Source organism: Periplaneta americana, chromosome 9 (genome assembly GCF_040183065.1).
Source record: "Periplaneta americana isolate PAMFEO1 chromosome 9, P.americana_PAMFEO1_priV1, whole genome shotgun sequence".
NCBI classification, from domain to species: domain Eukaryota; kingdom Metazoa; phylum Arthropoda; class Insecta; order Blattodea; family Blattidae; genus Periplaneta; species Periplaneta americana.
In genome coordinates, this window is record NC_091125.1 from 78,973,642 (window position 1) to 78,986,347 (window position 12,706).

General features: G+C 35.5%; 1 protein-coding gene across 2 annotated transcripts in view; it reads left to right on the forward strand.

Moving 5' to 3' along the window:
* Window positions 1-12,706, forward strand: part of LOC138706130 (synaptotagmin-7-like) — a 531,126-nt gene that overhangs the window by 408,403 nt on the left and 110,017 nt on the right. The gene's annotated exons all lie outside the window — the stretch shown is intronic.

Consider the following 12,706-nt stretch of genomic DNA (forward strand, 5'->3'; position numbering starts at 1 on the left):
CACACATACAGTAGGCCTACCGGTATATACATTTTGTTTCATCAATAAAAGAAGAACGAAAACAAAATGATACGTTCGAGGACAGGACACCAATGGCATGTAACAGAAATAAGTCGTGGATATGTAATTAAACAGACTAGGAAACTTTTAAGATTTCCTAAGACATAACAATTCTAGGTGGGGTCAGTTTCCGCAAGCAATGAGTAAGACTATAGGTAACGTACTTCAGTCGCGAATTGCAGAAACCTCACAAGTCACGATTTCTCTCAAATTCAGTTTTCCGTACGATTGTAATATTCATGCATACATTGGTCTTTCAAGTGGTGCAGAAATCCCACACGTCCAGTGCTCAATGCACATTTCACAGCGGCAATAACTTATATTGTAGGAAATTACAAGAACAGCACAAATCTAGGACATGTGAAATATTTTAGAAACTAAAGAAATGGTATGTTTCCTCTCCTTTGTTTTTATTGGATTAAAGAAATCTGAAGAATTAAATATGCTATTCACATAATTTTGCATTTTTGTATGTTTGTAATACTTTTTTTAATTTATTGGCTTAAATATACATTTAAAGCACAAAATAAATTGTGCTTCTCCGGCTTCTTCGCCTAAAAATTGTTTTACCGAAATAAAATTACTACTGTAGGTTACACAACGTAGAACTGCACGCATTGTATTCTTCACCTGACATAATTAGGAACATTAAATCCAGACGTTTCAGATGGGCAGGGCATGTAGCACGTATGGGCGAATCCAGAAATGCATATAGAGTGTTAGTTGGGAGACCGGAGGGAAAAAGACCTTTGGGGAGGCCGAGACGTAGATGGGAGGATAATATTAAAATGGATTTGTGGGAGGGGGGATATGATGATAGAGACTGGATTAATCTTGCACAGGATAGGGACCGATGGCGGGCTTATGTGAGGGCGGCAATGAACCTTCGGGTTCCTTAAAAGCCCTTTGTAAATAAGTAAGTTACTACTGTAGTCGTCAATTACAGAAATCCCACATGTCCAGGCAATTCAGATTATTTTTTCCACACAATAATAAAGACAAAAATTAAAGTTCATGTAAGTTAGATATGTCAAACATTAGAACTTATTATGCTTTAATAAAATACAGTCAGTTCAAAATAACAAACGCTTTTGAAAATAATTATTTCTTTGTGTCACCTGAAAAATGTATTACTCAAATGGAAATGTGGGGTTCCTATAATTCACAATTCGCTTGTAAAGTTGTCAACGTTTTGGGGTACAACTGAAAATTTAAAGAAGAATGGATAGAAAAATATAAACTTTCATCAACACATTAATTTCCAAATAAATTTTAATTAGTGTAATAATAAGAAAATTATTAATACTTTTAATCAGGCGTTGGGTGTTGAATAAAAGAAACTAGCTGTATGTTTGTATAGACCAGATGTGACTTTACTTTGTATACTGTTTAATTTGATTTTAATATCAGAGCAGTGATAATAAAATTAAACAGAGTAATGATATACGGAACACTGTAAAAATAATCATGTCATTATCTATAAGAATTCGAAAAGAAAACTTGTCGAAATAACATAACTTCTCACCAAAATTATTTGGCATATAAATTTACAAAACTAGTAGCAAAAGACGTAGGTGCAGTCTCTGAAAAAGCTGGATGAACCAGCTCATGGCCTTGACACCAATAGTAAATGTCGCGGCATGTATCCATCTTATAATGTTTCTATCAAGCTTCCTAATGTACCTCCATTATCTGTGAATTATTAAGATCAACACACTACCAATTACAAAGTTTGTCCTAACCACATTAACTACAGCGTACAGTAGTGGCAAAAAAACCGGACCGGGTCGGTAGCTGATTTCAGAGTCACAGATTCAAATTATGCTAGTCACAAAATACATCAGTCTTGTATAATAATTAATTGTAACAATGGAATTTATTGCATTTGTTCGATTCTTACCGTCTTTTGTTGCCTTTAGTGCCTCAAACTTACAGACGAAAAAACTTTGAGAGTTTTATTTTCATGTGGCATCAATATTACATTTCTACCTCTATTCGGCAAAGATGACTGCGTATTTTTACATTAAATAGCAGTACATACCTCTGGCTTCACTATCCATATTGAAATTACCACAGTTTGACACAATACACAGCACAGGATTCTTTTGTATCAGCTACAAGGGTCGGTCCGGTTTTTTTTGCCACTATTGTACATCTTGTAGCTAGGATAGACCACATAGGAAAAAAAATTATATCAACTATGGTGTATATCCTACGTATACTCTTGAGCAAAATTTCTTTTCACCAACATTAATAAAATGCGAAGAAAATTTTCCAAAAGTATTTGTCTTGATCACTATACCAATAACGAAATGAGTTAGAAAGATCACTTTACTGCACAAAATTTAAAAATTATGTACTGTATCAGACATACACGGCACGTAGAACACGTCATCCACTTTCTGGAATGATAATACAGTTGTGTTGGTTCGAATGTTTTAGTTTTGTTTCGGTTAGAAATGTAGAGTATGGATCCATGATGAGATAAATACGGAGTATAATAATAATTATTCAAGAGTATGCAATATATTCTTCATACCAAGCAGCATTCCAAAATTAGTCCCAGCTCACAACACAATTTTCACTATAGTTCACTCAAAGTGTATCATGTTTATCTATTATCACTTTAATATTGCATCAAAGGAGTGGTCGTACAAGTCTGTAGCTGCTCTCGATGCCGAGACATTACGGAGAGAGAGGCAGCGTGACACGGCTAATTTAATACCCAACTTCTGCGCCCTCACACTTATAACAAAAATTATCTAAGGCTGCATAATTTATTCATTCACTCTGAACTACCTACCAGAGACACCTCACGGAAGACTCATAATAACGAGACATTCTGACTTGAGATTTAATAAATGAACTATTAACGCTTAAATTCATAAAGTAGGATAAAACAGGTTAATAGGCTATATGCTATAATTTTAATAGAACAATAGAAAAAAAAAATTGGTAGGAAAATTAAAATTTCATAATACTATAATATTGTACGACATATAAAATATGGACATTGCGATAGTTGTTTTCTTTACAGTCCGACACGGTTTAATAAACTAGTGTGAGAAATGAAGTTTTGCCAATTTGCTTGCTTTTGCTTTTGAGGGTTTCTCCACTATTTAGCGGTTACCCTGTATTCCCATTCGCCAATCTTCCCGGTCAAGCCATTCATCTCCTTCCAGAGACCTGTCACTCATCAATCTATGGATCTGTCCTCTCCACGTTGTTCTTGGCCTATTTAAGGGTTTAAAAAATTTCAAAATCTCTCGGACAGTCATTCATAATGAAAGACAGTTTTCTTAGTTCAGCAACATTGAATACAGTATAAATTTGCACGGGATATACATTACTTCACGTGTCCTTCAGTAGACACACTGCTCACAAACACAAGTATCGCGCACTACAGGGTCATTCTACAACAGATTCCTTACTCCTAAACAAGTACAGTATAGGTACGTCAGTTTAGCAATGTTTGTGAAGTTAAATTTTACAGCAAAGGTTATTGTAAATTTGCATTTAACAGTTCATTCAGAGCAGCGTCTGTGTTACAGTTGTATCGGCGTTTTAAGTTAAAATTTTACAACAAAGATTATCGTAATATGAACTTAAATATTACAATAAGAGCGGTACCTATGAAACAGTAAAATGTTTAAGTTAAAATTTTACATCAAGATTGTTGTAATATAGGCTCAAAAATTTCATTAAGAGTAGTGCCTGTGAAACAGTAACATTTTAAGTTGAAAGTTTACAGTAAAGGCTATGTTTATTCTTTTATAATACACTACACAGTCCCGTTCTTGATGCGGGAGTAGTCTTTTTGCATCGTACATTACAACGCGCCACTACCCTTCGTCAAGTCACTTGGTTCATTGCACAAATTCCGTACACACTTAAGTTCAAAGAGTAGTGGCTAATATTCCGGTCTCTATTCATAATTATCGCTGAATATAAAAATAGCGTGCATATATTTATTTAAAAACCTTCTACAAAAAGAGTCATTTTGTATAGGGCTTTCTGGGCTAAAAGCTAGTCGTTTTCTCCTACACTTTTTAACTAATACACTTCCAGTTTCTCTCATTTTTCAACAAGATCATTCACTGAATTAAGAAGTTTGAAATCTGGAAAATTTTCCGCTAAGATTCTATGCACTTATGGGCAAAGTTAATGAGTACACGAGAAATATAGTAAACCGATAAACATACATTTTAGTAACACTATCACCCAAAAGGAAATCATTGCTCTGTTGACTGCAGGAAACTTAACTTAGTCCCACAGAGACTGAGTGAATCCAGTTAATTCCACTTTTGCTGTACGCCAACTCCAGATTCTGTAGGCCTACAATTAGAAAGTAAACGATTTAACACCTGAAATTAGTAGACGTAATTTGAAAATATGATTTACTATGAATTCCAAGTGATATTAATAACATTTTAGAGTAATAATACTAAATATTATTTTATAAATATATTCATATTTTATATTAAAAGTGATATTTCATAAACATGATTTCTGATTGAATTCCGTCATTCGTACCTGTAGATACGGAGTGTGAGTAGAATTTTTTTGTCTTAACAGTTCAGAAGAAACTGCTATACAGAGACATATAGACAGAGAGAAGACTAAAAGTAACTTTTTCTGCTAAGAGTAACTTTGATCAAGTGTAATTTATTTTATTATATTTAATTCGATTTTTGCAATATCGTCATAGTCTACTCCTCTAGATTCTGTACAACTATAAAGTAAATAATTAAAACTCTAGAATTTAGTTAAAGGAATTCAAATCTATCGGAAAATAATTAGGACACGTTGAAATTAGCACTTAATTACAAGCTATTAAGAAACAGAGCGAGAATCGTTTCGGGAAGTGATGAAAGAACTAATTCTTTGAAGTGAGTTGATGCTACGGAATTTATGTAAGTGAAGACAGCAGTTCAAGAACAATAAGAATAAATTATTAATTGAGCCGTTCAGAGCAGAAGTGGTGTAAGTCAAGAATGGTAATGAGGGTTGAAGTAAACATTCTGTAAAATACAGCGCAAAGTAGCAATTAATATTCACTTCATTTTAACTATTAGTGGTTAGTGGATAGCAAGAACGACATATTAACTGCTACTTTGCGCTGTATTTTACAGAATTTTTACTTTAAATCTCATTATCCAATTTTGACTTACACCACTTTTGCTCTGAACGGCTCAATTATGACCTGCGTTTGGTTACCTAATGACTCCAAGCAACGCGCAACAGTATGTACAGAGTATAGCGCAGCGTAGACCCTTAAGATGTACTGTCAAAACAAAACGAAGCTAGACGGTTGAAAATGAATGTTCCAATAGGATTATTTGGTAGCGATCACTTCATTAGAAAAGAAGAAAACGTATTTTATCAAGAAGAAATCAAGAAGAAGGACAAATTTTTCTTTTGAAATGCTTAAAATGTTCAAGTCACTCATTGTAATGTATAGTGCAGGGATACAGAACTGGCGAGAGGGGGGGTGGAAAGCCTGGGGAAAGCGTTGTTTCCCCGTCCACAGTCCACTGTCGTTGAATGACGTATCTTTGGCCCGTACGCAATCACATAACATAGACACTGAATACAAATTCCCTCCCCTACCAAGTCAATGACGCGAGTGTGGAAAGAAGGGGTGAGTGACTTATTCCGATGAGTTACGTAATGCTACAATTGGTGCCCAGTTCTGCAAGCCTGGTATAGAGACTCGTAAAGCAAGTAGTCAGTGTAAATAATTTTGTTTTTATTATGATTTATTGTATTATTTTTAATTTTCACCATTTATTTATGTATTTATTTATAGATGTGTACATATATAGCCTGTGTTCAGTTACAACGTTTACGTGTAAAACAAGTAGGCATACTCATAATTTTTTAACTTAGCATTAGAGGCGGTAATACATGGATTTCTAAAACATTTCTAAATGATCAAAGTTAAAACATCAGAGCCGAAATATATTATATACATTTCAATATTAACTCATTTTAATTGTGAATATTCCAATTACAATTCTTTGGATAAGTGATCATATCATTTACTTCTAAACTCATTTGGTTTTGATAAAATATATCTATTTATTTTAAAAAGTGCAATTTAAATATTAAAAATTATGTAAACAGACGAAAAATAATAAGCATTGGCTTTTACTTTTTGGGTAACAAATATATCGTGAAACAAAAAAGTAGGCCTATCTAGAATCTAGATTCGTTTTACTGTGAAAATAATCATCTGTTGTCCATAAGATGCCTTTAAATAAATATTTGTTTTATTAAATACACATGACAGTATATTTTGTATGTGAGTAGCATTCTCAATGTTTAGTGCCTCTACTACCCTATACGAATAATCAGATGTAAAACACACGAAACGGAGCGGGGAGACGAGTCAGAGTTCTCCGTTCCAAGCTACGTATTATGATTCATGTGCATCTAACTTGTACTCGAAGTAACCAAACGCAGATTGTGACAATATTTCATGCGCAAAAATAAATCTAAATTGTTAATTAGAAAATCATAATTCAGCATGCAGTTTGATAGTAATTTTTCGCTTTAACAGAAGTGGTATCGTAATCTAGGTGAACTTCAGATTGAATTGGATATCTAATGACTCTGAATCAACTGCATGGTTATATAATGTCGATAGAATTTGAGATAAAAAAACGTTATTTTGGTGAGATTAGTTATAGGATTCGTCGTAGTATTACCTGACTATCGTCTTACAGTTGGAATATCTGGGAAAAATTGCTACCAGATACTCGGGTCACGACTGCACGCTACCCTCGGACTATATCGGTGGCTTATTTCAGTGCTTGTCCTTTATTATAAACAATGGCCTTGCATCATGCTGATTATAAGACCAGTATCCCTTTTTCGGTCATGTTTTTTAGGATGTTTCCCTGCTTTTGAAATCAAGCTTCCAGTATCTCGTAAAATTATATCCCACACATAAATTGTAAAATGTAGCACTTAAGGCTTTCCGTACATTCCAGTTCTTCAGTCCAGTTGTAAAATCTCCCTGACACAGAAGAGTCTAAAGGTATCTAGAAACATTACAGAAAATGTTGTTCTCCATTCACTGCCTTCCGTTTCTGAGAGCAGAATAAGTTCTCAGAGAGCGACGAGTTGACTTTACCTGGATTAAATCGTCACTTGCAAGGGAAGCCCTTCCGTAGGATGTTTTGTTCATCTATCTTATTCCACGTTGTTTTATTACACGGCGTAGTAGGACAGAGCATAAAGTTTTAACGAACTTCCAGTGCAGCTGGTATAATACTCAAGAGATTAATATAAGCCACGAATATAAATTATATTCAAATAGAAAACAAACAAATAGGTATAACCAAAAATTTAAGAAGCAATGATGCCTGCATTTATCATGCAAATTATATTTAAACTAAATGGTAGATAAAAAGTGAGGAATTGTTGATAATGAGTCAAATTCTGAAGATGTAATTGTTAGTTTGTTACATTTTGAAAGAATAAATAAGTCTCAACTTAAGATATAGCACACTTATTTGTGCTTCAGTAATTACATTCGTTTTAAGGAGGAAGTTAGGAACGGAATGTCAATTGAGCTATAGTTTCATACAGTACTGAAATAAATTGTCATGTCAGAGTGCCTGGACAAAACCCCGGAGGGAGCGAAGAACCATGAGCATATAAGGTACTTGGTTGCCCCTTAACAAACTTAAGCTTATAAAGAAAAAGGTCACCATCTTTTTAACAATTTAATAAACTAAAGAAAACAATAACAAAGTGAAAAGTATTACTAAATAACTAAAATTACAAAGCTTACTAATTAAATAACAAATAGTTAAAGAGGGCAAAGAACTGCACATAAAATTACAGAAGCATTAAACTACCTTGGAGATAATAGCATATAAGTAATACCTAGCCTGATGGCCCAAAGAAAATGTAATACGAATATCGTAGGTTAAGTGAGGAAGTAGATTTCTCTCTGAAGGGGAATGTAGTTAATGAGGAAGAAGATAAACATAATAGTCAATAACAATATCTACGCCGGGACGGCAAACATCGTGACAATATAATGAAGTGAATCCACACAGCCGGAACACCGCATGAAATAATGCTAACATTACAATAGCACGAGCGTATCTATGTATGAGGAGTCGACGACAGACGTAGCACAATCACCAAAACACGCAAAAGTCGGGAATCATCAGTAATCTTCTTTCACGTTCAATAAATAATAGTCACCAATGCAGCCACAAACGAAGAAAAGTCTGCAACCTGATCTGCTTCCCAAGCAGACACGTCGTAATTAGCCCTTTAATGTCGAACCAATGCCCGTCAAGACAAAATGCCGCAGTGCAGTCCAACTCGTTCCTGTACAATCCATTTGACAGGGGTGGACCCTGCTCGGTGTTCAGACTGCTACACCCGGTGAGTAGAATGCTATCGGAGAGGGACTTAAGGCTGGTTCACAATTAACCGGGAACGGAAACGACAACGAGAACGGGAATAATGTTAAAATAAATATATTTAAATGTGAGCATTCACAATACTTAATGTGAATACTTACATTTAAATGCATTTATTTTTTTAAATATTTCCGTTCTCGTTCTTGTTTCCGTTCCCGGTTTATTGTGAACCAGCCTTTAGGCTTCACCCCACTGATTCTGTTCCCAGAATGAGACCTCGTCGCAGTTAGACACGTGGTCCGCTCTCCGCTGATCTCCGCCAACGGGACTTGCTTTAAAAGGTCCAATAGAGATCAGAGATAAGAAATAATACACTGTTTGGCCACCAGGGTCAAAAATATCTCTGCAGCATGTACATATACCACAATTATTACATACTATTATTTTATTGCAAACTTATGAAATATGCGATATAATGCATCTTGTTTTTTTGCTCAAAAATGGTTTCATATAAGTTTATCGTCACAAAATTGGTGTTGTCTTCACCGATGGGAAAGGAGTTATCGGAATATTTGAGACAGATGCCTGGCAAATTGTGAGACCTGAAAAGGCTGCCTTCAGTCCAATATCCTGAAAAGATATCAATCACCCACCAGAGCTGATGAACTTCTGATAGTGAAAAAATAGAGACGTAAGTAAAAGTAGGGCTATAAAACTCTCACAGTTCATTTACTTATTATAGGATTCACTTAGTGTGCACATTCTGTGTCACATTTCTAAAAGATGCATAGTCCTATACTTCGTCCCGTAATGTCTGACGGGCGACGTAATCATTGTCGGCAGACAGAGAGAGAAGCATAATTGCTATTGAACCAATGGCAGAGGTATCATTCCACGCTTATCTTGAAGTTGAGCGGTCTGAAGCGTTCGACCTCCGCCCAACTTCAAGACAAGCGTGGAATGAGACCTCTGCCATTGGTTTAATAGCAATTATACTTTTCACCTTCTCTGCCGGCAATCTTTACATCGTGTCAGATATTATGGAACGAAGTATAGGTAGTAGATTTTTGGAGTCAGGTTTGAAATCGTAATGGTGTGCAGCTTGATAAGTTTGGTAAGCAATACGGAACTAAGTCTAGTGCCCTAGTCGTAAAATAGCAGCGAGATGGAACATGATGATTTAACACCTATAGTTTAAAAGTATAGATAAATATTGAACTTTATCACTGCTCCATATATCACATATCAAAATTGAAGAGTTAAAGATGTACATAATTGCAGCACTCCAAAAATACGCAGATGTGTGTTTCATTATTACTAATTTCACAGCCGATACAGAATTAGGTCAACGAGATCAAACTAATTGGATTACTCAAAGCCAAATGATTGCGCATATTTATTATAATCTTTCTAACGTAGCCCTTAATTGGATGATTCCATAATTGGTTAGGACTCTGATGTTCAAAACGTCAAATGCGTTGGTATCATCAGTAGTTAAATTTAATGATTATTTACCGCTGTTGGCAATTCCATGTGCACAGATATCAGTATGTAATTTTCTATCTGTTTCAAAATTAATATTGAATTCCCGACCAGGTTGCAGTTGATAAATCTGCAGTGCTTGGGAAAAGTGACATAAGTCAGTTTCCACAAACCTTTTTTGATAATTTATTGACAACTTACGGAATATCTGCTCGCTTGGAAAAAGAGACATAAGTATTTCTCCCATTACAATAATTCATACAGAAAAAATCAAATCGACATAAACCAGTGTGAGTTGTCAGTAAATTATCAAAAAAGGTTTGTGGAAACTGACTTATGTCACTTTTCCCAAGCACTGCGGAAATGATCGTAGAAGTTCTCACTTTGCTGTCGTCATTATCAACATCAACATCAACATCATTGTCATCACCACTATAATAATTATTACATTGCCATAGTTTAGCTTGTTATCCCTTCTTTTTATTCTTTCTGTGATGTATCTCTACTGTCTTTCCCTTTCTGTTTTCTTCTTCCTTGTTCTCCACCGCCTAGCTAATAAGTCCAGTGAACCGAAGTTGGATTCACGACAGGAACGTGGAATTTTTGCCTCTATCCCGTCTGGACTGAATGTGTTTCTTTTGTTTGTTCTGTGTTGTCTCCTTAATGGTGACCTTGCGCCATGCGCATAGTTACTAGGCAAACTCGGTATTTATGAACTTCTGATAATAGTTCTTTGTTTACAAGAGTAAGGACTGAAAGATACAATAGTTCCTTTGAATGCAGATGGTACATATATTATGCTAGTGACTATTTCGTTTCTTTTCCCTCTTTTGTTCCAATTCATTTCTCTCCTCTTCCGTTTTATTCTCTCTACGATACCCAGAGCATACAAACTGCGCTGAGATTTCTTAGATATCTAGATCTATACAAGTGTTGCCTGGGTAGACGGTTGCCGCTGAACACAGCTTAGTTTGAAATGTTCACTAAGATATTCTTCGAGATCATTGTTGTTCGTGATGTCCATGTGAAATCGCTAGTCAAATGGCATGGATAAACAACCTATAGGCCTAGTTACCAAACAACCTACGTTTATAATGATTATATTGCCCAGCTGTAGACACCACACTTGTGTATATCTGATGGGCTACCACTACGTAGTTCGCTCGTTTCAGACACCTGAATATCAAACACTGACGCAGTTAGGGGTTAAGGCCCATTCACAATGAAAATTAAACATAACCGTAACATAAACACAGAAGTTTGCGCCCAGGCTACCAAATGGGATTATTCACAATGATTCACATAAGCATTGACATAAACATTACCGTAAGACGTTAACATGAAAGTTTGCAAACTCCAAACTTTCATGCTTAGGCTTACGTGATTTGCAAACAGAACACAATCGTCGAGCGCTGAAGTATACGACAGAAAATGAGGAAATGGCGTCGTTGTATTGTTTCCATGGTTAGCAAGTATATTTGCGGTTATGTTTATGTTCCCATTGTGATGACTTCTTAATTTTACCGTAACGTTTATATTCTTAAGTTAACGCTTACGTTATGTTTAATTTTCTTTGTAAATGAGCCTTTACTCACATCTGCACTTCGTAAGCATGCGCGCTATATCCTATTTATAACATAGGACTTTTGACTTTCAAACGGGATATCACTGTTAATTAGTTGCTAAGTTAAATCTGTTATAAAATAGTACTAATGCTATAACATCCCAACTCCAAGATGTCACCCCAAATAGGATCGATTGAAAGACGTATTCCATTTCACAAAAACACACACACACACACACACACACACACACACACACACACATATATATATATATATATATATATATATATATATATAATTTTTTTTTTCGCCGAAATGAATAATGTTATGTGGTATATTTCGGTTTCTGGTGTAGGCATCATTCATGATGTCACTTCCGTAGAAGTTTCATGATCATAGCCATTGTTGTTCTGTGATAATTGGCTATTGTTTGTGTGATATTCGTTCGTAGCTTTTCAGAATGAAGGCCGTATGGATATCAAAGACGAACAGCGTTCCGATCGACCTTCAGATCTACGCTTTTTTTTTCATTGCTGTTTCGCCAGCTTCTTCAAGAATTCTTCTCTTAAGGAGATTTGTACAAAAAAACATAACATTTGATATTTGCGCGTTGCCCTGTATCCCACATTCTGAAATGTGACGAAGATCACACATATAATAGCCAGTTGCCACACAACAACAACGACTATGACCATGAAAATTCTACGGAAGTGACGTCATGAATGATGCTAACATCAGAAATAGAAATATACCATATAACATTATTAATTTCGGCGAAAAAAATATATTCCGGAAACTTTTTGAACCGAGTATGTATATCCCCCGTTCTTTTTCAGTAATATCATTGTTTCTGCAACATCTTTTTTTAACTTGGTTGTTTAACGACACTGTATCAACTACGAGGTTATTGAGCGTCGATGGATTTGATATTTGGCGAGATGAGGCCGAGGATTCGCCATAGATTATCTGACATTTGCCTTACGGTTGGGAAAAACCTCGGAAAAACCCAACCAGGTAATCAGCCCAAGCGGGAATCGAACTCGCGCCCGAGCGCAACTCCGGATCGGCGGGCAAGCGCCTTAGCCGACTGAGCTACGCCGTTGGCCTGCAACATCTTTCAGAGCAGTATTGTTGGAAAGAGTCTACTGGTAACACGATAGCCAAAGATCTGTATAATTAATTATTCTGCAAGAGAGTAGATGTGGGACGGTG